The 25,980-nt window shown below is 38.6% G+C and overlaps 1 long non-coding RNA gene across 1 annotated transcript; it reads left to right on the top strand.

The window, feature by feature from the left end:
* Nucleotides 20,142-25,336, top strand: LOC110257090. The gene is made up of 3 exons (XR_002339322.1): nt 20,142-20,424; nt 21,291-21,619; nt 25,116-25,336. It is a non-coding gene; the product is annotated as an uncharacterized LOC110257090 (long non-coding RNA).

The raw sequence follows: 25,980 nt of genomic DNA, 5'->3' as shown, positions 1-25,980 counted from the left end.
AAAATCCACAATTTTATTTAAATATCTACAATGTGTTAAAGAAAATCTGGGTTAACTAACTTTTTTTTTTTTTTGCTTTTTTTAGGGCTGCACCCATGGCATATGGAGGTTCCCAGGCTAGGAGTTGAATTGGAGCTTTAGGTGCTAGCCTACACCACAGCCATAGCAACGCAGGATCCTAGCCACGTCTGCGACCTACACCACAGGTCACAGCAACACCGGATCCTTAACCTACTGAGCAAGGCCAGGGATTGAACCTGCATCCTCATGGATGCCAGTCAGATTCGTTAACCACTGAGCCACATTAGGAACTCCTGGGTTATCTATCTTTGGGAAGTAATTTGCAGTTACAAAGGTAAGCAAGGTACAAAGGTAAAAGTATATAATCACCTCAAAATGTAATCAGAACTGGAGAGTTCCTTGCCATTTTGGATCTAAAATATTCTTCTTAATATATGAAACTTTCTGTTCATATGGTCTTAGACTAGAATTTAAGTCCTGGCAAGGTAGGGACCAGTCTGTCTTGCTTGCTGCTCTCCCCAGGATTTAGTACAGCACCTGGCTTATAGAAGTCTCAATATATGTCAAACAAATTAATGCCTTTCTGAATAAGTAAATGGGTTGATGAATAGAAGTAAGTGGGTCCAAGTAGATTAAAATATTGCCTCCTTCCTTCATATACTTCATTATAGCACTGGAGACAGAAATTTTCTCAATCCAAACAGATAAAACCTTCCAACAATCAGTCTACCAGACACGAAATCATGTGGAAGTTATCTAAAATAAAGCTAAAAGATTGATCCTTGTCCTCAAGGCAATACTCTCTAGCTAGGGACTTCATACATATATGAAACAACAATAGTAAAGACAAAAAACCCTTTTGCCCTTCCTTTTTATAGGAAAAACTATACATGACAATGTACCTACATTCCAGATTCCATGTTTTTAATAGAATACTTATAAAGAAAAATACATATTTCCCCAGCTTCCTGTTTAAAACTGAAAAGCTGGTTGTGCCTAAGACACTGGAGATCAGAAAAGTGCAGAGATGAGAACTTCTAATTAAAGGTGTACTCTTTAGCTGTATAATCTGAAATACCACCAGTAATGGTAGGAGTTATTTATTACTGGGCTTACTATGAACCAAACCAAAAACATTTCCTTATTCATTTACAGCCCCCAACAACCCCATAAAATGTTTATTTCTTTGTTATCAGAATTTTAAATATTTTTAAAAATGGAGGATCAGAATGGATAACTGTCAAAGGTTATGCAAGTTAATGTGTCAAGTTTAACTTATTGAAGGGGATCCACCCACTGAATGGGCTGTGCCTGGATCTGAGCACAGGTGGTCAGACATCAGAGTCCACTCTGCCACTGCACATGATCAAGTCTTGAACTGGGCTCTACAGCTGGTCAGTGCTGCCATTTCTAGAGCTCAGTTGAGCCTTCAAGCAACTTGGGAGGTATCCTTTTTATCCTCAGCTTTTATATGAGAAAACAAATACACGGGGAGGCTGAAGAACTTCCTAAAACTATAGAATATGTATTTGGAAATACCAAATCCTGACATCTTTTTTACCATAGCACTGTGCCTCTCAAACGACAAGTGGGTGTCATCCTTCTGTCACAAAATTTGGAGGAGGGCTATGCTTCCAGAAAATTTTGACCTTGAAAGTGCTTACATGAACCAAAGCAAAGAGAATCCTAGTTGCAGTTTGCTGATGTCATTTTCTAATTTAATGGGAATTCAATTCCTTCATCTATCTCTCTTGCAATGGCTGCTACTCTTTGGCATCTGAGCTGTCCAAATCTCCCCTATAGGTTTTTATGCACGGTAATATGCTTAGAGAACCATGCAGTCTTGAATTCCAGTGAGCATCAGAGACCATGTCTTGAATTCCAGCAGCTGTCTCAAATGGGAAGAATTTTTGGTAATCTCCCCTCAGAGGTTTTAAGTCTTTGATTAAGTAAATTCTTCAAGAAAGCACAAGATCCATGTGGTTTACTTTCCACATAAATCACATCATGGGGACCTGATAACATTCCAGTTATTCTTTGTAGTAGCTCAAAGAAATGAAGTCTGAAATGCGCTAGCCAGGAAGGAATGCCATGCTCTGGTAAGGCTGGCTGAAGACTGCCATGAGATTTAGATAAAATATTTCCAATGAATGTCTGAGTCACAAATCATTCATTCAATGATTTAAAATTATCAGGAAACATCTGCTCCCCCAACCCAAAATATAAAACACTGATAAGATCTAAAAACAAATATCCAAGTTAAATACAATTTATTAATGTAGTATCCTCCTATTAATGCTGCAGTTGACATCATCAACAGAATCAAACAATGGCTTCCCATCATGCTGGGAAAAGTGGAAAAATGAAGACAAAATGCCTGACCTCAGAGAACTCAGACTTTAGCAGACATTATTCCTTCTACCTCAGTTTCTCTAATTGAGAAGTTTTCCATAAATGAGAAGGTTGGATTGCAGGCTATTCTCGGGGTTATCCAGAGAAAAAGAATGCATAGAATATATCTATATCTATAGCTATAGCTATGTCTATGTCTATATCTATATCTATAGATAGATAGATGATACATACATACATACATAGACAGACAGATAGATAGGCTTACTATAGGAATTGGCTTATGCTGTTGTGGAGGCTGATAAGTCCCACAAGCTATTATCTGCATGCAGAGAACCGGGAAAGCCTGTCGTGTAGTTCAAACCAATGGCAAAGGCCTGAGAACCAGGAGCTATGATGTCCAAGGGCAGAAGAGATGGATACCTCAGCTCAAGAAGTGAGAAAGACAGTTTGCTTTTCCTCCACTTTTTTGCTCTGTTGGACCCTCAACAGACTGGATGGTGCCCACCCACACTGGTGAAGGTGAATCTTCATTACTCAGTCTACAGATTCAAAAGCTAATCTCTTCTGGAAACATCTCACAGACACACTCAGAAATTATGTTTTATCAGCTATCTGGGCATCCCTTAGCTTGGTCTAGGTAACACATAAATTAACCATCAGAGAGACAATATTTAAGAGATCCTCTTCTGTTCAAATTAAGTCCTCAGAGAGCCTCTTCTAGTCGACGCATCTATTCCCTGCTCTCCAAATATTGGAATTATATGATCTTTTATTTTTAGAACTATGTAACTGGAAAGGACCTCAAGAGATCTTCAGCTCCAGTCCTATGTTTCACAAAGGTTTGTAATTCATCTAGTTTGGAGAGATCTCAAGAATCTAATCCACAATTTCCCCTTGCTGATGAGGATGTTTTTTGGCCCCAACAGTCTAACAAAGTACTCTTTCTGGGAACATAAACCTGAATTCTAATGGATTCTACACACCTGGAGAGTAGTATTGACTTTTTATATCGGAAAGAAAAATTGTGAGGTCTTCATTGCTTTGTCTTTCAAAAGCCAACTATCTAAGTTACATTTATTCTATAGGCAAGTAACAGAAACCAACTTCAGCCACCTTCACAAGGAACTTCTTATAAGGATTTGGGTATATTGCATAGTGATGCAGCTAAACATCTGAAAAGGACAAGAACTATGAAGTGAAATGATTCTAGAACCAAGGTGACCCTTCTATCAATAGCAAATAGATAGTCAGAACACAGGCAGAAGCCAGACTCTCCAAGTTCAAGTATCTGTTTTACTATAGGCAACTGCTTTCAGAGAAGGACCTTTATCACCACCCCCCACTTCTCGCTAATGATCAAATCACTTAGTCCTTTCTGAACACCCTGCAGGTCCACCATATCTCCCTAAATATTGTCACGGAAAGTATAGAACAAACTCAATGGGCAGAATTGGAGAAATGCACTATTCTTCACCTACAAAGCTCAATACTTTACTACAACGAGAAGTACTCATGGACTTTATACACATACCTGATATCACTACACTGACTAGATAACAACCATAAGGAAGAGAGGGAGCTGATATTTACCGAGCACCCATTGGGCCAGACACTATACAGAATGGTGTCTACTTTAATCTTGTGAATTAAGTATTACTAAATTTTTCTAATGTTTTATTTTCTTATCTGAAAACTGACAGTAAATATTTTAGCCATGGTTATCCATTTCTACTCCAATGGTTATTCATTCTGTGGATTAAATGCTATGTCTCTCCTAGAATCTCTATGTTGAATTCTTAACCCCCAATATAATGGTATTTGTACGTGGACCTTTGGAAGATGATTAGATTTAGATGAGGTCATGAAGGTGAAGCCCCCATAACAGGATTGATATCCTTGTAAGATGCAGAGACCAGACTCTCTCTCCGCCCCCACCCCCCCTCTCTGTCATGTAAGGATACAGCAAAGAAAGGTGGCCATCTGTAAACCAGGATAAGGGCCCTTACCAAGAACTCAACTGCTCTAGTACCCTGATTTCAGGCTCCAGTCTCCAGAACTGTGAGAAATAAATGTTTCTTGTTTAAACCACCCACCATGTTGTCATTTATTATAGCAGCCCAAAATGACTAAAACCACTCCTTAAGACAGTCAGAAATACAAACCATGCCACCATCTCTTGTTAGTTCCTAATTTTCAGTCTTTGCACTGATGGATATTAAATATAAGAATACATAGGGAGTGGAGTTCCCGTCATGGCGCAGTGGTTAACGAATCCGACTAGGAACCATGAGGTTGCAGGTTCAATCCCTGGCCTTGCTCAGTGGATTAAGGATCCAGCGTTGCCATGAGCTGTGGTGTAGGTCACAGATGTGGTTTGGATCCCATGTTGCTGTGGCTCTGGAGTAGGCCAGTGGCTACAGCTCCGATTAGACCCCTAGCCTGGGAACCTCCCTATGCTGTGGGAAACGGCTCTAGAAAAGGCAAAAAAAGTCAAAAAAAAAAAAAAGAATACATAGGGAGCTCAAATTGTGGCTCAGTAGGCTAAGGACCAGACACATTGATGCAGGTTTGATCCCTGGCCTCACTCATTGGGTTAAGCACCCGACATTGCTGCAAGCTGCAGCATAGGGTGCAGAGGTGGCTTGAATCTGGTGTTGCCATGGCTATGGCGTAAGCTGCAGATGCAGCTCCAATTCAACCTCTAGCCCAGGAATTCCTTATGCAGCAGGTACAGCCATAAAAAAAAAAAAAGAAGAGGAAGAATGTATAACACTGACTCTTGTCCCTCTATAACCTCCTCCCCATGGTCATAAAATATCTTAATTCTCAAACTTTTTGGTGGTGCTTAAGGTAAGGAGAGGGAAGAATATTCCAGTTTAACTCCTGGTAGCTCCAGACACATGCTGATCCTGATAAGCTGGCCAAGCAATGTTCTGGACAGGAAAAACCTTCCCTGGAATTTTTCAGGCAGATGCTCAGTCTCCACTGAAATTAATCTTTTATAATAGTAATCTTGCTCTGTGCCTCATTTTCCTTCTCCATGTGGTAAAGAGAACTATGAGGCCTGTGTCCTAATGGGATAGTGATTTTTTGTGTGGTTTTGTTTGTTTTGTTTTGTTTTTGCTTTTTAGGGCTGCACCTGCAGCATATAAGTTCCCAGGCTAGGGGTCAAATCAGAGCAGCAGGTGCCAGCCCACACCACAGCCACAGCCACAGCTACAGCTATGAGGGATCAGAGCTACATCTGCAACCTACACCACAGCTCTTAGCAATGCTGGATCCTTAACCCCTGAGAGAAGCCAGGGATTGAACCTTCATCGTCATGGATACTAGTTGGGTTTGTAACCTGCTGAGCCACCATGGGAACTTCAGGATAGTGACGTTAAATAAGCTTACTTAAGCAAGTGGTTTGGCAAATGCGTGGGTACATAGTATGCACCTAATAAGTGTGAGCTGCTCTTCTAGTTATTAATGAAAAGGACACTTTCTTTCTAAGCAGCTCAGTGTATTCCATCATTCCCTGAAGGAGAGGTATAGCAATTTTTCTTACATTGTTATCATCCTAAACTGTCTATGAGGCTTATGTCCTCTGGTCACAGAGCCATCCTCCTAAACACTACCCCATGTCCATATTGGTAGGCGAGTAGATCTCAACTTCATCATTCTGGAAGCCCACCAAGGCCCTCCAGGATTCCCTAAGCCCACCCCAAACTCCTTCAGGAATACAGTTTTTAGTGGTACTCTCACATTTCTGAATGTACTGGGATGTGGCACTAACTGCTGTCTTATTCTGGACCATCTTTTCAAGGATGTTTGTATAATAAACAGCCTTGGAACATAGAGATAAGGATGTCCTCCCAAGCAGAAGGCAGATTTGCCAACTGTCCAGTATAATAAAGATAATGTCTCCCTCCAGGAAAAGAGCAAGTTACCTGCAGTTTATTTGAAAAGAGTCAGGTACAACTTAGGGTTTCTGAGGGTGTGATGAAAACCCACTATATGCCCAATACCCACCTGGGTTCTTCAATGTTATCGCCTGGGGTTTGGGAGACAGGTGACCACAGTAAACATGACATCTTGATGCTTGCTCTCATCTGAGTGAATGATAAAGTCCTCTGTCTCTGACTTAGGACTCTCACCATCACCCATGACACTGTGACATCCAGTGACTAACTTGCTAAGTTACAACTGGGGTAAAACCTCCGTAGTCCTAACAGCCTCTAAAGAATAAAGTAACAAGGCAGACTCGAGCATTATCTTCCCGTCTCCACCCTCATTTCCTATAACTCCTAGAGGCTATTAGGATTGGTATCTGGATACAGTGGCCCAAGAGGTAAAGGGAGATAGTTCACTTAGGAAAAATAAAGAGCTGTTAAGAATTAGACAATTTTCTCTATGCAGAACTCCTAAAAATAACCTCCACTGGCTTTAGGGTGAAAAGCACTAGTTTGCAATTTCTTAGAATTTGTTCCACTCTGGATACATGGGCACTTTTATGTTCTTTTAGATTCTTCAAGAGCTTTTCCATGACTTTTAAGACTCCTCCTGATTAAAGAATAACTAAGCCAATGTATAGCAACAACCAAAATATCCCAGTAACCAGTTTACTTCTGGTGATATGAAACAAATAGATTTTTTTTCTTGACTACTTGCTACTATTGGCCATTCTAGCATAACTTTGAATTAATTTAATAAATCAAGTAGCTTTTTGTTGGGTAACAAAATGCCATGATTCAAACTCTTTCAAGGAAGAAGTAATCTTATTATCTCTCGCGCACACACAGAAGTCCAGTGTTAAGGTGCACTCCAGACACCAAGACCCTTACTCTATTTCTTTGTAACTCCCTTGGCTCAGCCCTTCTCCTACTGGTAAAGAAGGCTGCAGGAGCTCAAAGAATCATAAGCAATTAACTTTGTAAACAGAGAAGGGATTTTTATTTCAGGAGAAAACCTTTCCCTGTGGCATCTAACAGACTTCTTAACGTCTCACAGTCCAGAATAGAGACACTCACCCGCCCTTAAACTAACTACTGGCAGTGGAATGGGCTGCCTTTGGTTTAGACTCATCATCCTGTTACACTTGCTAAATTCTAGGTTTAGGAGGGGGAAAAAATGAGAATAAAAATTTATGTTAAAGCTTGATTTTAAGAATTCTATGATTTTCCTCTAGAATTATAGCATTCTGTACCGCTTTTATTGTCCCTACCACAGTTTTTCGGCCAGCCAGCCATTCCAGAAGTACGTATTGAGTGCAAAGCATGTGTCAGGTATTGTTCTAATTGCTAAGATACACACATGAACAACACACATGAAAGCAGTCCCTGCTTTCATTCTTCTGACTTGTATTAGAGTTATTCTGATCCTCTATCAGTCACTGTTCTCCAGAGAAAGAGAATCAACAGGAGATGATAGATAGATAGATAGATAGATAGATAGATAGATAGATAGATAGATAGATAGATTTTAAGAAACTGGCTCATATAGTTGTGAGGGTTGGCAAATCTAAAATCTGTAGGGTATACCAGCAGGCTGGAAACTCGGATAAAATTTGGTGCAGTTTTGAGGCAGAATTTTTTCTTACTTGGGAGACCTCAGCTTTTGCTCTTCAGACTTTCAACAGATTGGATGAGGACCACCCACATTATCAAGACTGATCTCTTTAAAATCCACTTATTGTATACATGTTAACTACACTGACAAAATACCTTCACAGCAACACTTAAGTTAGTGTTTATTTAACTAACTGGGTTCCATGGTCTAGTCAAGTTTATACATCAAACTAAATATCACAGAGGCCTTATTCATCTCAACTCCACGGCCAGCTTCTAAAAAAAATGGTTGTCAGTAGGATTGCACTGCCGTCATAGACCACAGGGAAAGACTGTTCCTCCTCAGTTTAAGCAGGGACAAGGCCACTGCTACAGGGGTGACTCTGCTATCCCAGCAGATTCAGAGGGCAGAGCACTGAGCCAAAGAAGATTATATTTGAGCCTTAAGACCTAATAGAATTTTCCTGTATCTGTGACTGTATTTGGACATAGGGCCTTTAAAGAGGTAAAGTTAAATCAAGCCATAAGGATGAGGACCTACTCCAATATTACCTAAGAAGAAAGAGAGACCAAGGAGACACTCTCACAGAAGAAAGGCCATATGAGGATACAGTGGGAAGGTGCCCATCTGCAAGTCAAGGAAAGAGCCTTCAGGAAAAATCAACCCTGCTGGCACCTTGACCTTGAACTTCCAACTTTCAGAACTATGAGAAAATAAATTTCTGTTGTTTAAACTAATTAACTAAATAAATAAATGCATCATATACCTATCAGTCTGTAATCCCCAAGAGCTTCACATGGTGCTTTGTAGATGTTCAATCTATGTATCACTAGATTCTTTAAGCTTAATTTTATGCCACATGCTCTATCTGCATGTCTGTGAATGGAAGTTTCTATCCAAGTAGATAACCCAGAATTGAAGCAAGATCATGAACCATAAAACGAAGGCAGCAATATCTCCATCCACTTGGTCTGATATGACAGGACACCATCAAACTCCTAGAAGAAAACATAGGCAAAACACTCTGACATCAACATCATGAATATTTTCTCAGGGCAGTCTCCCAAAGCAATAGAAATTAGAGCAAAAATAAACCCATGGGACCTCATCAAACTGAAAAGCTTTTGCACAGCAAAGAAAACCCAAAAGAAAACAAAAAGACAACTTTCAGAATGGGAGAAAATAGTTTCAAATGATTCAACCAACAAGGGCTTAATCTCTAGAATATATAAGCAACTTATACAATCCAACAGCAAAAAAGCCAATCAATCAATGGAAAAATGGGCAAAAGACCTGAATAGACATTTCTCCAAAGAAGATATACAGATGGCCAGCAAACACATAAAAAAATGCTCAACATCACTGATTATAAGAGAAATGCAAATCAAAACTACCATGAGACACCACCTCACACCAGTCAGAATGGCCATCATTAATAAATCCACAAATAACAAGTGCTGGAGGGGGTGTGGAGAAAAGGGAACCCTCCTGCACTGTTGGTGGGAATGTAAACTGGTACAGCCACTATGGAGAACAGTTTGGAGATACCTTAGAAATCTATACATAGAACTTCCATATGACCCTGCAATCCCACTCTTGGGCATCTATCCGGACAAAACTCTAGTTAAAAGAGACACATGCACCCGCATGTTCATTGCAGCCCTATTCACAATAGCCAGGACATGGAAACAACCCAAATGTCCATCGACAGACGATTGGATTCGGAAGAAGTGGTATATATACACAATGGAATACTACTCAGCCATAAAAAGAATGACATAATGCCATTTGCAGCAATATGGATGGAACTAGAGACTCTCGTGCTGAGTGAAATGAGCCAGAAAGACAAAGACAAATACCATATGATTTCACTTATAACTGGAATCTAATATCCAGCACAAAGGAACATCTCCTCAGAAAAGAAAATCATGGACTTGGAGAAGAGACTTGTGGCTGCCTGATGGGAGGGAGAGGGAGTGGGAGGAATCGGGAGTTTGGGCTTATCAGACACAACTTAGAATAGATTTACAAGGAGATCCTGCTGAGTAGCATTGAGAACTATGTCCAGATACTCATGTTGCAACAGAAGAAAGGGTGGGGGAAAAAATGTAATTGTAATGTATACATGTAAGGATAACCTGACCCCCTTGCTGTAGAGTGGGAAAATAAAAAAAATTTTAAAAAAGAATAGATTTACAAGGCGATCCTGCTGAGTAGCATTGAGAACTTTGTCTAGATACTAATGTTGCAACAGAACAAAGGGTGGGGGAAAAAAATGTAATTGTAATGTATACCTGTAAGGATAACTTGATCCCCTTGCTGTACAGTGGGAAAATAAAAATATATATATATATAAAAATAAAATAAAATAAAATAAAAAATAAAGACTATCTTTTGAGTCACACACTCCATCTTAACTCAGGAGCACAAATCAGATCGTCATACCAATGTCAAGGAATTATATTCCTCTAAAAAATGCTACTAAGTATACCACGTGCCTTTTTGGGAAATGAATTTAAGCCTAGGGCTTAAGAGACTTCATTTTTTCCCATATGACTCTAATCTTTTCTTGAGCCATTTGATCTGCTTCTTTTCATAAAGCAGATGTTCCTGGTGAGATCGCACAGGGAGCCAGGGGCCAGAGCCAGGCCTCTGATCTCCGTGTGTCTCCACTGGCCACCCATGGGGCACCAGGCAAGCTATGTCCTTTTGAGTCAGAATCTAGCATCTCCAAGTATTCCATACACCTGATATCTTACTGCAACTCCCCCACTCCACCCCCAATCCTTAAGGAGAAATACCTTTGCAATGTGTTCTCTTGATACATATGCAGAAGGCTGATCCACAAGGCATCATGTATAAATTACTTTCTGCATGGAGTTAATCTAGACACACTTTCAAGGCTTGACCCTCTGTACCCTAAATTAAAAAAAAAAAGATAAAACTTAATAAATCTTAATTGAGCACCAACTCTAAGTCAGGTACTGAACAAGGCACATACACATAGTTAATCTCCCTTAAAATTTTATGATGTTAAGTATTGTTATTTCCATGATGTAAATGAGGAAATTGAAACCAGCTATAATTTGGGACACAGATTGTAAGTCAAAGAAAAAGAAAAAGCTAATTAAGTGTGGTCATATACTTCATTTCTCTCACTAATTTAATGAAATAATCATAACTATTTGCACTTACCAGTTGAGCAGAGCATTAAGCAGAGTATTCTGGAGTATCCAGACTTTTCCAAAACAAATGAGGCAAGTTGGTTGTGGGAGGGGGTTGCTTTTTTTTCTTAGCATGGAAAAAGTAATGTCTGTGTGGAATGGAAAGTGAATAAAAACATTTTATTTTAATTTATTTTTTATTTTTTTAATTTTATTTATTTTCTTACAGAATAAAATACACATATTTACTCACAATTACATTCACACAGATTATTATATCATGGATCTTAAGATAAAACATTTTAAATAAAATTCTTTCTAAAAGTATATAAATCTGTCATTGAAATAGAAGAAATACTGAAGTCACTATTTAAAAGGATATGGATTTCTTGACATGTTTTCCAAAGCCACATTCACTTTCAAGGAGAATTTCCAGGCATGGTCTTATGCCTCAAAACACAAGGCTCTCTTAAATAAGAAATTAGTTAGCCAGTGAAAAATGCATATTCCCTAATATGTCTTTAATTAAGTTGGTTCACACCACAGAGAATCCCTCTGCTCACAAGCTGGGAAAGTAAATCCATAGAGAGTTGTCCCTTACCTCAGTGAGTCATTGAATGAAATGGCTGAATGAATGAAATTCTGAGGTCAAGGAAGCTATTTCATGGAATGTTGCAAAAAAACGTTGTCAGGAAAGTAAAAAGATAGTCCTCACAGTGAGAGAAAATATTTGCAAATCATGTATCTGATTAAGGACTTGTATCAAGAATATATTTTTAAAAACACTTGAAACTCAATTACAAAAAGGTAAAATCAGTAAATGATCTGACCAGAGATTTCTCTAGAGAAGAAATCTGAATGGCCTGTAAGCACATTAAAACATCTTCTACATGACTGGCCAGCAAGGAAGTAAAAATCAAAACTCCAATGAGATATTGTTTCACATCCAGCTGGGATGAATGTGATCAAAGGGACAATCAAAATTGTTGGGGAAGAGGTGGAGAAATTGGAACTTTCAGATACTACTGGCAGGAATTAAAAATGGTGTAGCCATTTTGGAAAACAGTCTGACAGCTCCCCAAAAGATTAAACACAGAATTACCATATGACCCAGCAATTTCACTGCTATGTACTTACAAAGATAAAGGAACATACTCCCAAATAAAAATGCACAAATGTTCAGAGCAGCGTTATTCATAATAGCTTAAAAAGTGGAAACAGACTCCCAAGTGTCCATCAAAAGATGAACAGATAAAGTGTAATATATTTATATAACAGAATATTATTGGGCAATAAAAGGAATAAAGTACTGATACTTGCTACAATATAGATGAACCTTGAAAACATTATGCTAAATGAAAGAAGCCAGTCACAAAAGACTACACATTCCATCTACATAAAATGTCCAGAATAGGTTAATCTATATAAACAGAGAATAAATTAGTAGTTGCCTAGGGCTTGAGACAAGTAGTTTGAGGAGAATGGGGAGTGACTACAAATGGGTATTTTTTTTTTTTGCAGGTGAGTAATGAGAATGTTCTAAAATTGACATGATAATGGTTGCACAGCTCTGTGAATATACTAAAAAACCTCAGATGATATATTTAAATAAGTAAATTGTATGCTATATGAATTATGTCTCAACAAATTTGGCTCTTTTTAATATTTATTTATTTATTTATTTATTTATTTATTTTATTTCCCCAATATGTTGTTTTTTTTCAAATTTGGCTTTTTAAAGAAGCTATTTAAAGAATAAAGAATGAAAATGTCAAAATTTTTAAGACAGGCAGAATTTTTTTCAGATGATGGAATTGATGATAAAACACAGTCTCTGAATTAATCTTATTAAAGAAACCAAATGACTGGAAAAATAAATAAATAAATAAATAAAAATTATTTTAAAAATTTAGGATAGTCTAGAAAAAATGAGATTTTTACCTCAAGGATCTAAATAGAATTTTTTAATTGTATTGAATTATAGCTAATGTAAAAGGTTGTGATAAAGAATTCATGATCTTTGTGCAATTTGGTTTACTTGAAGTGGTTATATTAATAGTTTTTGGATGAAAAGTTAGAGGAAATATCATTCTCACTCTCAATACCACAATCTATAGAAAGAAGAATATGGCAATATTCTACAGAAATAATTTCTCAATGAATTTCTATAGCAATGTATTCATCTTAACTACAAATTTAAATTTTACTTAATATATTTTTAATCAATTCACGTCTTTAAAATACACATTTAAAAGAAAATTTATTTCCTTATTATAATTAGAAAACTAGCTTCACTTTCCATAAATAAAACATGACTGGTAAGTAAAATAAAGATAATTCAGTATTTTAAAATTCTACACAGATAAATATTGCTACCAGAAGACTCTAAAGCTAGGATTTTTTATCTTTCTTGTTAAAATGAGAGATTAATACAAAGAAGTATTAAAAGTGTTAAAATATAGTTCAATAGAATGACATTATCAAAAAATAAACAAGCACTAAAAAGGAAATTATCTATGTAAGCCAATATTATTTAATGCTATATCCATGAACACCCTGAAGCTATCTCTTAGCTGTCTACCTAAAAATCTGGTAAAGGCATATCTGGTTAGTGAATATTTCTCTAGGGTTTTCTAAATGGCAACCCCAGATCCAAGTGCCCCATTGGAGACAAGATGATGGAGTAGAAGGACTTGAGCTCACCTTCTTTCACAAGCACACCAAAGTCACAACTAACTTCTGAACACCATCAATAAAAAGAACTGGAAACTATCAAAAAACGATATTCTACCTCCAAAGATAGAAAGAAGAAACCATGAGAAGATGAGGGGCATACTCACTATATAAAGCCCACATTCCCCAGGAGGGCTATCCACAAATTGGAGAATAATTATATCACAGATATTTTCCCACAGGAGTAAGGGCTCTGAGCCCCATGTGAGGCTCTCCAGCCTAGGGGTCATCAGGAACTGGATCCTCCAGAGCATTTGGCTTGGAAGGCCAGTAGACAGGCACTAGTGCCTCCTCCCAGAAAGCCTGCCCAAGCCTCTGAACTGGATTCACCCACCAGGGGGCAGATACCAGAAGCAAGAAAACTTCAATCTGCAGCCTGCCGACCTGAGTCCACAAACACAGGTCAGAACTGACCCTGAGACCAACGTGTCCCTGGCACTTGGGTGACGAGAGGGAAATGTACTGCTGGGACACATAGGACTCCCCTACAGAAGGCTACTTCCCAAGGTAATGTAACTAATCTATTGCACACCTAAAAATACAAATGGAAATTTAAACAAAATGAGGTGGCAAAGGAGAATGTTCCAGACAAAGGGACAAGATAAAACCCCAGAAGAGGAACTAAGTAAAATGGAGATAGACAGTTTACTTGGGAAAGAGTTCAGAGTAATGATTGCAAAGATGATCTAAGAACACAGGAAAAGAATGGATGCACAGAGCAAGAAGTTACAAGGAGTGTTTTTTAAAAAGCTATAAAATATAAAGAACAACCAGAGTGGAAGAATACAATAACTGAAAAGAATACACAGAAGAAATCAACAGCAGGATAAATGAGGCAGAAGAATAGATCTGTGTGCTGGAAGACAGAGTGGTGAAATCCACTGCCACAGAAAAGTTTTTTTAAAAAGAATGAAGTGAAACATGGACAGTTTAAGAGACCTCTGGGACAATATTAATTACACCAACATTTGCATTATAGGGGTCCCAGAAGAAGATGAACAAGAGAAAAAGCCTGAGAAAATATTTGAAGAGATAATGGCTGAAAACTTCCCTTACATGGAAAGGAAACAGAAATTCAAGTTCAAGAAGCATAGAGAGTCCAATCTAAGATTAACCCAAGGAGGAACAAGTGGAGACACATAGTAATCAAATTGATTTTTTTTAATTTAGTTTATTTACAATGTTCTGTCAATTTCTGCTGTATGGCCAAGTGACCCAGTTATAACTTAAATACATTCTTTTTTTTCACATTATCCTTCATCATGTTCCATAACAAGTGATTAGATATAGTTCCCTCTGCTATACAGTGGGATTTCATTGCTTATCCATTCCAAATGCAATAGTTTGCATCCACTAACCCCAAACTCCCAATCCATCCCACTCCTTCCCTTCCCCCTTGACAACCACAAGTCTATTCTCCATGTCCATGAGTTTGTTTCTTTTCTGTAGATCGGTTCATTTGTGCCACATATTAGATTCCAGATAAGTATTATAATATGGTATTTGTCTTTCTCTTTCTGACATACTTCACTTAGTATGAGAATCTCTAGTTCCATCCATGTTGCTCCAAATGGCATTATTTTGTTCTTTTATATGGTTGTGTAGTATTCCATTGTGTATATGTACCACATCTTAATCCATTCATCTGTCATTGGACATTTAGGTTGTTTCTACATCTTGGCTCTTTCAAATAGTGCTATAATGAACACAGAGGTGCATGTTTTTTTTTCAATGAAAGTTTTGCCTGATATATGCCCAGGAGGGGGATTACTGGATCATATGGTAGTTCTATATTTAGTTTTCTGAGGTACTTCTGTACTGTTTTCCATAGTAGTTGTACCAATTTACATTCAAAAACAAAGAGAAAATATTAAAAGCAACAAAGGAAAAACAATAAATAACATACAAGGGAATCCCCATAAGTCTATCAGCTAAATTTTCAGCAGAAACTCTGTAGGCCAGAAGGAGTGGCAGAATATATATAAAGTGATGAAAGGGGCAAATATACTACCGTAATACTCTACCCAGCAAGGTTCTCATTCAAATTAGATGGCAAAATCAAAAGCTTTACAGATAAACAAAGCTTAAGGAATGCAGCACCAAAAAATAGGTATACAACAAATGCTAAAGGAACTTTTCTAAGCAGAATAGTAAAGGTCACAACTAGAAACAAGAAAATTGCAATGTGGGAAAACTCATCAATAAAAGCAAACCAACAGTAAAGGCAGGAAATCATCCACACACATATATGATATCAAAACCAGTAAGTGTGAAAGGAGAAGAGTACAAACGCAGGATGTTTTAAGTGAAATATGAAGTTGAGATATCAACAACTTAATTATAGATAGATAGATAGATAGATAGATAGATAGATAGATAGATAGACTGACTGATATGTCAAAACCACATGGTAACCTCAAACCAAAAAGCTATAATGAGAAGAGTACAAACACAGGATGTTTTAAGTGAAATATGAAGTTGAGATATCAACTTAATTATAGATAGATAGATAGATAGATAGATAGATAGATAGATAGATAGATAGATTGACTGACTGATATGTCAAAACCATGTGGTAACCTCAAACCAAAAAGCTATAATAGATCCAGGTGCCTTCCATCTTGTGACCCCACTAGGTCCTCTGTACCCAACAGGAAGAACGATCACGGGAAAGGCACACTCACTTCCTAAAACCCCCGGCTCAGAATCGATTCACATTTCTTCTGCTTATGTTCCATTGATGAGAATTAATCATATAGTCACTCCTAAATGCAAGAAAGGCTGGGAAATATCATCCCTACCTGGACCATTATTTCCCAGTACAAAACTCCACACCACAGAAGGGGAGCAAATATTGGGGTGAACAGCTCTCAAGGCCACAACTTAGGCTAATGCTGGGGTTCTTGTAAAGATAAGCCATTATCTATGCCTGAAATGACTTTTGAAAGAATGCCAAGGGTGTCATATGCCTTCCAAAAAACTGAACCTTTGGAAATAGATTTATGCAATGAGATACTCTTAAAATTAAATGGCCATTAAAAAGAAAAAAACATCTCAAGGAAGCATGCAATTTTAAACTCTTCAAATAAAAGGGACCCCAGAGAACACCTACTTATCACACAAAATATTTCCCCTAGAACAAATGTTCAAAGAACAGGCATGTAGGTTGCCTACCCTTTTAGACAGACCTCCTTGGGCTTCATTACCAGGTCGGCATGTCCCTCTTTCAATTACCACCAGCAGCAAAAACTTCTTGTGGCTAAACTGAAACAGAGAGAAATTAAGAAACAGACTGCCTGCCCCACTTAGTGGTAAACTGTAAAATGTCTCAGATACCATTACTTCTAAATCAATAAAAAAGCATTTATAAGCCATCCATTACTCTCAGGAAATTGGTCCCAGTGGAGAGCTCTTCCAGTTAGTGAAGTGTATCCTTTTCACAACAAAAAAAACTTGTTTCTAAAAAATAAAACACTAAATGTGTTACATACCTCATACCTTTTAAAGCAGAAAGCCATGGAATAGCATGCAGTTTTTCCTGATGACTCAGGGATTACCAAGAAAAATCATGTAATAAGGACCTTCTTGACATCATATTAACAACCAAGACCAGGGTAATTTGGGAATCCTTACGGCTTCTCTGGCTTTTCCCATATAAGGCTGCCCCAGTCTCTTCTCCCTTCTCTCCCTCTGCCAGGAGTAGCTCTCTCCTTGCCTAGAGGTTTGTTCCTTATCTGCTGTTGGTCTGAATGTCACACATAGTACTAAGTAAAATACTTGCATTTGAGTCCATATCAGAATCTTTAGCATATATTGCTTTTGGCTCTTCAGAGTTACCTAAAGCTTAGTTCAGTTTTCTTTGCACATAGAGTCAAGTGATTGTACAACTGAATTCCAAGTAAGTGACATGGTTGACTATATTCCTAGTATCTATTAATTAGGACTCTTGCACTGCAAGTACTCAAGACCAAATCAAATGGGTTTAGCAAAATAGGGAATGTATTGATCATATATCTAAAAAGTCCATCTACTTCAGGCATGGCCAGATCTAGATGCTTAAACCAAAACTCCATCTCTCAATATCTTTGGCTCTCCTTTTTACTATGTTGTCTTTGATCTCAGGCAAAGTTGGCTACCAGCATCTATGGGTTTACATACTACCAGTTTACCAATTCCAACAGAAAATACATACAGTGTCTTTTTTTTTTTTTTTTTGGTAGTTGAACAAAGTTTTAGTGATTTTCATTGTCCAGATTGGGTCACATGACCTTAATCAATCACAGTGATAGATTGGCTAGGCTTTGATTATATATACCCAACCCTGGAGTTCAATGCATCCAAAACTATATGGATTAAAAATAAGGTTAATTCCTTAAGATGATATCAAGGTGTTATTAGCAGAAGAGAGGATAGAGGCTGGGCAGGCAAAAAAAAAAAGATAAAGAGATGTCCATTGAAATTTATTAAAGGCCATTTAATCTAAGTTTCTAGAGATTCAAAACCAAAGCAATTTTTGAATAATCATTTTTCTATAGAGGCATTACTGTTAGTAACACCCCTAACAATTTTCTATATGCAGGAAGATAAACTTTGCCATAAAACCATGAAATATACCTCTGATATTAGGCTTTTTTAAATAGAACATATTTCTATTTCCTGATTACACCACGTTTCTATCATCACCCTTATAATAATTTTCACACTTTTTCTCTCACTTGAAGTAGATTTCAGTGTGAAATTTCTCTTGCATCTTCAATGTCATTATGTTAGCACTTTTTCAGTCTTTGTAAGTCTTTCTGGAATACAATTTTCTCCTACAACAGGAAGTATGAGAGCCAAAAATAATCTTTCCTTTTAGCCTAGTAGCTCTCCAGTGACGGTTGCTGTAAGCTGTACAAAAGGAAGTATTAGCAGCCTGGGCACTCCAAGCTGTACTGCATGGAAGCATTTGTTAAATCCCTTGTGTATCCATCTCTTAGGCAGATGTCCTCTCCCTTTGAAGAGACTGTTTCCACTGTAGGCTTGGCCATACTGATGGCATCAAATAGCATCTTCCCAGATGCTGAAGAGATGAACAAAGTTCAGCCCTACTCAGTTCTGCGGCCAACATGTTTACATGGTGAGAATCAGCTAGGAACCCTCCCACACACACACTGCCACCCACCTTCATAAATCCTACGGTGGTATAGGGGCCAGAAAACAGATCTGTTCTCTATTCAAAGGCTGTGAAGCCAAGAACGTCCAAAGTTCTTGCGTCAGATTCACCATTCTCTAACCCTGCGGGGCGTTCTTCCTTGACACCCGCTGGCAAGGGGCCATAACATCTCTTGGCGTCATCCACCTCCCTGTAGCTCTGAGAGAAGAGCACAACACTTGCAGTAGGAAGACTGGGGTTTTAAACTTGATCCTGCCACTTACCAGCAGAGGGATCATTCCTATTCACCTCTGCCAGGCTCTTCTTCTCTTTACTGACAAGAATTCCTATTTTCTTTTAGAGCTCCTCCCTCCTCCCACCACTGTGCTTGTGGTCTAGGCAGGCTCTCCCTGAGCCTAAGCCAGTCAGCACATCTGCATCCCCCTTGACACAGTTACAGGTTCATGGATGGGTCCTATCTTAAGACAGCTGGGCATGAGCAAGTCAAAACAATTTGCAAGAGATACTCAAAGAACTATGTTCTTTCTGGCTGGACTTGAAGCAGATTGATGCTGAGAACCATCTTGTCACAGTTTACCTTGGACTTTCCTGGCTTTAAAATGGAAAAATGTTCAGGGAAATCCCTCCATCCCAGAAACACCAGGATGGTTGTTCACCCTGTTTGTGAGCACTGAATGTGAAGGATGGTGCTGTTGCAGCTGTTTTGTTACCACAAGAAATCTGGCAATAAAACTACCACAAAGTAAAAGGAGTTGACAGATGGGGAGAAGTCATTTCCTGTTACATCTTCCAACCCCTGGATCTAGCCATACCTGTAGCTAAATGCCCTTGGAACCTCTCATTATAAGAGCCAATATGTTTTCTTTTCACTTAAACCAGACTAACTTGGATTTTCTGATGATACGTGTAACAGAAAGACTCCTCATTAATATATCAGTTATATGTTGCACAGTTGCTTAACTTTTCTTATCCTCAATTAGTTCATCTGTTAAGGTGGAATGGTATTTCCTGAAGATTAAAACAGACAATAGTGTCAAGTGTCTGTCTCAATGCTTGCCTATAGTTTTGTTTCCTTCCCCTTTAAAAGCTAGAGCACTCTAAAGAATGAAGGCTGGAAAGGAAATAGAGATGCTATTGTTCTAATAGTTCATTATGCGAATAGAAAAACTGAGACACAAAGAAAAAGTAACTTAGCTAAAGCTTTCAGTTAGTACAAAGTCAAAACTAAAACTAAGCTCCCTGAGTTCTTCACAGTGCTATTTCTATCACATTGTGAAACTGAAGCGTCATCTTCTCTTCCTGAGACCAGTTTGCTAATGCAAAGAGGGGACAAGACTTTCACAGCCCAAGGAGACTCTACCCAAACGTAATGACTACACACGTCTGGAGCAGTGCCAGGAGCCAGCCCCAAACAAGAGCTCATGTGACCAGTCTTCCTAAGTAGAGGTAAGTTTAGCATCCCATAGGTCATTTACAAACAGGGGTCTTCTCCCACTCCCACTCCAGGGCACCTGCCTCCACCAGGAAAAGTCCTCCTTCTGAAGTGATGACTTGAATGCAAGCTTGGGGGACCCATTCTTCTGCCAACCACCTAATAATAAAATGTATCAACAAGCAGTTTCTCTTTGCAAGATTCAGAAGCTACCTTTAGACTCTTTTTTCTTCTTAACAAAGTAAAATTCGTTCTCAAAGTGACAATTCTCAGCTGTGTTTGTAAATGCCTTTTCCAAAGCAAGTGACACTATGGGGGAAAAAAATGAAAAAGACTATAACAACCACTCAGTCCGGATTTGGGGTGGGGGTGGGGAGCGAGCAGGGAAGGCTGGGCACCTTGTTATCTGTCACCTGAGGGAGCTGCTTGGGGCTCAGTTGCTCTGCCTTCTCCTGAGTTTGGAGGAATGGCAAGGGGCCCACCAGAGCATGGGGAGGTGGAGCCCTGCTGTATGCTTTGCAGGTGATTTATTTGCCCCATCCACAGCTTCCTTTCTTACAGCCTGGCTAGTTTTACTCTTAGCCGACTTGAGATCATAAAAGGAATATTTTCCTTGACTGCCACATGTTAGGGAGGGAGACTGGACAGAGTAGCCAAGTGATTCCCCCAGGACTGCTGGGCTTGAGTCCAACTGCTTCAAAAAAAAATCTTGGAGGAATGTACAGTGCTGGGCTAAAGGAATTTTCCTCTCCATAGACTAGAAGCATAACCCCTGTGTGTTGAGATGCATCTGCTTTATCCCTAGTAAAGTTGGATTAGGGGCCTTGGTTTAAGCCTGGGGCCAAAAGAAACTCCTTCCTCCTTCTTGTTACCCTCCCAGCTGAGCCTGCTGATCCAGGGAGAGGTGGGCGGAACAGCTGGATATCTGCCTGGCTGATTACTACGAAGCCCTGCTGGCTGAACGTTCCCCATCCCCAAGGAGAAGAGGAGGCCTAAGAGCAGGCAGCTCTGAAGGAAAGAGCATTTAAGGACCTCAGCGTGATGTGATGTGTGGCATGATTTCCTTTCCCCATCCAACCAGTTAGATAAATCACACCTTATCCCAGGAGGATGAGGAAGAAGCCACTGAAGGAGTGCAAAAGGAGTTTGCCCACTGTTTTGTCAAGAGAGTTGACAGCATGGAGTTCAGAAAGCAGATGCACCTTACAGGTAAAAGTGGCTTCTCACTAGAACTCTAAATCCTCCTGTAAATAAAATTTTTAAAAGGAGTTCTCAGATGAACCCACCTTGTCCTCAAGTGCACATGAGAGCAAAGAGCCCCACAGTAAAACTTTCACACCACTCTGTACTCCACCGTGCTTCATCACATTATTTAATTGTCAATGTTTTCAGAATAAACAAAAATGTTATTTTAAAAGTGCAAGAGGAGAAGCCCTGTTTCAAAATATGTGGTGGTCAGCCCAACCTAGGCACCAGCAATGTGAGGAGAAGCAGGTGACTACAGTCCTGGAGACCCCTTCCTACTGGGCCAGATCAGGAGGAGACTTTGGGGAAACTACAAGTGCTTAATTAAGCCTCAGGACCTGTCATTCACACAGGCCCTGGGGGAGAGGGGAGACTCTGGAAATATCACTAGGTTTTTGGAAAATAGGCAAAGATCAGTTAAATCAACCCAATTATTCTACTGTATTTCTACTCTGATATCCCCTCCATGTTGAATGCTGTTGGAGTGGCTATGGGAAACTGGAGATCTGGCTAGAGAAACAAATGAGTTAGGAATGCACTGGTTTGGGCTTAGCAGTAATACATTTATGTAGTTTGTAGTTACTTCCATATATAATTATTGCTAATTGTAGAGTAGAAATAAATCCCAGGATTATTTAAAAATTTATTTTCATTGAAATTTTCCCTGGAATAATTGTAAGAAATAATACACAAATCCCTTGTTCACTCTGCCCAGGTTCCCCTAACAATAATGTTTTGCAAAACAGTCGTCTGATATCATAACCAGTTATTAACTTTGATACAATTCACATACAGTATTCAGATTTCCCAGTTTTACTTGTATGCATTCTTGTGTGGTTCTGTGTGTGTGTTAAGTTCTAGCAAGTCTACCACCTGCATAAGTTCATGGATCTACTACCATGGTTGATGTACTGAACAGTTCCAAAGCCACAAGGATCCCCATGTTGTCCCTTTACAACCATACCCATCTCCCCTCCTTCCTACCTCTTCCCAACCCCAAGCAGCTATTCATCTGTCTGCATCTCTAAAATATGTCATTTCAAATGTTAAGTAAATGGAATCATATTGCATGTAACCTTTCGGAAATGGATTTTTTTCACTCAATGATTCCCTTGAAATCCATCCAAGTCTTTGTATATATCAATAGTTCATTCATTTTTAACTCTGAGTAACATTCCATGGATTGGCTGTACCATAGTTGTTTGCCCACAGTTTACGTATTGAAGGACATCTGTTGATTCCAGTTGTCATGAACATTTGGGTACAGGCTTTTGTGTGGGATACGTTTCCAGACATACAATTGCCATGTCATATGATTGTTGCATGTTCTTCTAAAATAAAAACGCAATTCCTTGGTGGTCTAGAAATTAAGGATTCAGGGTTGTTACTGCTGTGGCTCAGGTTCAATCCTTGGCCGAGAAGGCATAGCCAAAAAATAAATTAAATAAAATAAACTTATCAACTATTTACCAGAGTTGCTGCACTATTAAACATTTCCATCAACAATATATGAGTGTCCAGTTTCTCTGCATCCTTAGTAGCATTTGGTGTTATCATTTTTTTAAATTTTAGCCCTTCATCATGATCTTAATTTGTGTGTCCCTAATGGGTGATGATGATAAACACATTTTCATGTGCTTATTTGCCGTCTGTATATCCTTTTCAGTGAACTATCCGTGTCCGTCTTTTGTTCATTTGGCAATAGGATCATTGTTTGTTTTTTCTACTGTTGCGTTTTGAGATTTCTTTATATATTCTTCATACTAATCCTTTGTTAGATATGTAGTTCATGAATATGTTTTCTCTGTTTGGAATTTGTCTTTTCATCGTCTTCACTTGAGCTTTTATAGAGAAGTTTTAACTTTTGATCTTTCCAATTTATCAATTTCTTCTTTTTTTGGATTGTCTCATTCAGGCTTCTCTAACAAAACACCATAGACTGGGTAGCTTAGAAACAATAGAAATTCATTTCTCACAGTTCTGAGGCCTGGGAAGTCCAAGGTCATGGTGCTAGCACTGTGGTGAAGGTCCACTTTTGGTCCACGCTGGTGCCTTCACTCTGTCCTCACATGGTGAAAGGGGCCAGGGAGCCCTGTGGGACCTCTTTTAAGGCACTAATCCCATGCATGACCACCCTCATAACCTAACAACTTCCCAGAGCCCATACCTAATACCATCACCTGTGGGTATTAAGATTTCAGCACATGAATTTGGGGCTGACACAAACATCAGGCCCATCGCATGGGTCATTCTCTCAGTATCAAGACCAGGAATATTTTGAATGCCTACAGTGCCAATTAATTCATCAAGAACAATGATATGATTGTGAGGGGTAGGAGATTATAAGGTAATGTAAGTGTGCTCAAGCCACCAACACCAGGAAGCAAGTGGATGTGGAGAAAGGCAAGGTTTGAAATGCACGGTGACAAAAGCAAATCTATAGAAACATTTCAGCATCATTAGATCGGCAAAACAGATTTCTGTTTTCCTTAATGCCTAGTAAAATTCGTTAAAAAAAGATGAAAAATAAAAATAGAATAGTTTAATCATACAAAAAGACTGAATTAGCTTTCTATTATTTCTACATATCATATTATAAAACTATTTATAGTTTTATATTTCATATCATATCTATAATATGATATAAAATACATGCCATATTATAAAAGTGGCCAAAAAGAATGCAACCCTGAGAAATACATAGAAAGTAAAGTTTTTTGGCATCATGAAGGGTAATTAGTCAATAAAATATATTGTTATGTCTCTGAACTTTTGTGATGTTTGTGTTCAAATTATATAATTTTCTGTGATTTCTTTTCTTTTTCCACCCAACTATTTGTCTGTGTACCTCTATTGTACTCTTCTTATCAAAGTGAGGCCCCCAAATTAAATAAGCTTCACTAAACCTAAATCAGCCCCCAGCCAGGGGTTAATCATTTAGTCACCAGATCATGAGGTGTTCTGAGATGTCCCAAGGAAGGTAGCTGTGAAGAGAGGGTGGGAGATGGTCCGAGAGTACCCACGAGGCTCATTTACCAACCAGTACAGAGATATTTCAATGTTTTAACTGGTATGCTCCTGCAGATGAAGTCTAGCTAAATCTAATCCCTGGCTCTTGCATTTATGTAAGTGCTTTGTTGGGGTAGCAGAAACTGGGAAGGCACCAGAGGCCTTCAACACTAGGCAATTTTTGAGGAAAAATAATAAATTGCCCCCCTGATGTGCTCAACATAAATTTATAGGGAAAAAGCATTAAATTTTAAAGTCAGTGACCCAGAATGGGTAACAATAAGAACATCATAAATCACTAATAGTTATTAAACCAGAAGGTTTCAGCTACTTCTCCCCCTCACCCCCAAGACTCCTGTGTCAGGCATGAAAACAACTAGAAGTGAATTCTTACTTTTACAAAATCTTTGTGGTCATTGTCCCTGACCCTCTATTCCAATCTCTTGAATAGGCTTCCAAAGGTGATGAAACAACTGGATTCAACTACTGTGTAATCAACTGTGGTCAGGTAAAGGGTAAGAACTTTCTCTATTTAACCTCATTTAAGCCCCTGTGTCTGCAAAGTCTCTCAGGTCAGCCGTGGCTGTCACTTTTTTCCAGGATACCCTAGAGATGACACACAGAGTTCAAGATTTATACAGGGCAATTTGACAAGCAGCAACCTAAAGGAAACAGAAGAATATATATATGTTCTTATATATACACACACATACACACGTCACTATGCTGTACAGCAGAAATTGGCACAATATTGTAAATCAACTATGCTTTAATTTAAAAAAATTAAAAGTAAATAAATAAAGGAAACAGCATTTAGCTAAAAGGCAAACATCACCAACTACGCTGAGGATACTAGGTAATGTAATTTAACTTCTAGCCACTGTTTTCCGTAACCCAACCTGATGATACCTCTTTGAAGTACTCTGAGGCTATCCTCTCCTCCTTCTTTGAGGTTCTTCAGATGCAAAATCAAAGCGGAACCCCAGTGCTCCATGAACCTGTCATATGACCTTGGGCAAGGCAGTCTCTCCATCTGTGGCTTGATGGTTTGGAAAATTTCCTTGCAGTGTGGCTCCTTGGCTTAAGGAAGAATATGTGAATGAAAACTGAGCAGAGACCTTAGAATCTAGCAAATTCTCAATAAAAAGTAGCTACTGCTAGTGTAAGCCAAATTCTATATATTTTTAAACAACTGACAAATAGGAAATGATATTCAACAGTGAGATTCTGACATTTATTGTCTATAAACTAGCAGTGCCATTCATTCCTATCAGATGTTTACTATCTTGGGACAAGACTATTATTGGAACTTGTAA

This window comes from Sus scrofa, chromosome 15 (assembly GCF_000003025.6).
Source record: "Sus scrofa isolate TJ Tabasco breed Duroc chromosome 15, Sscrofa11.1, whole genome shotgun sequence".
Classification (NCBI taxonomy): Eukaryota; Metazoa; Chordata; class Mammalia; order Artiodactyla; family Suidae; genus Sus; species Sus scrofa.
This window is presented reverse-complemented; position numbering and strand designations above follow the sequence as displayed.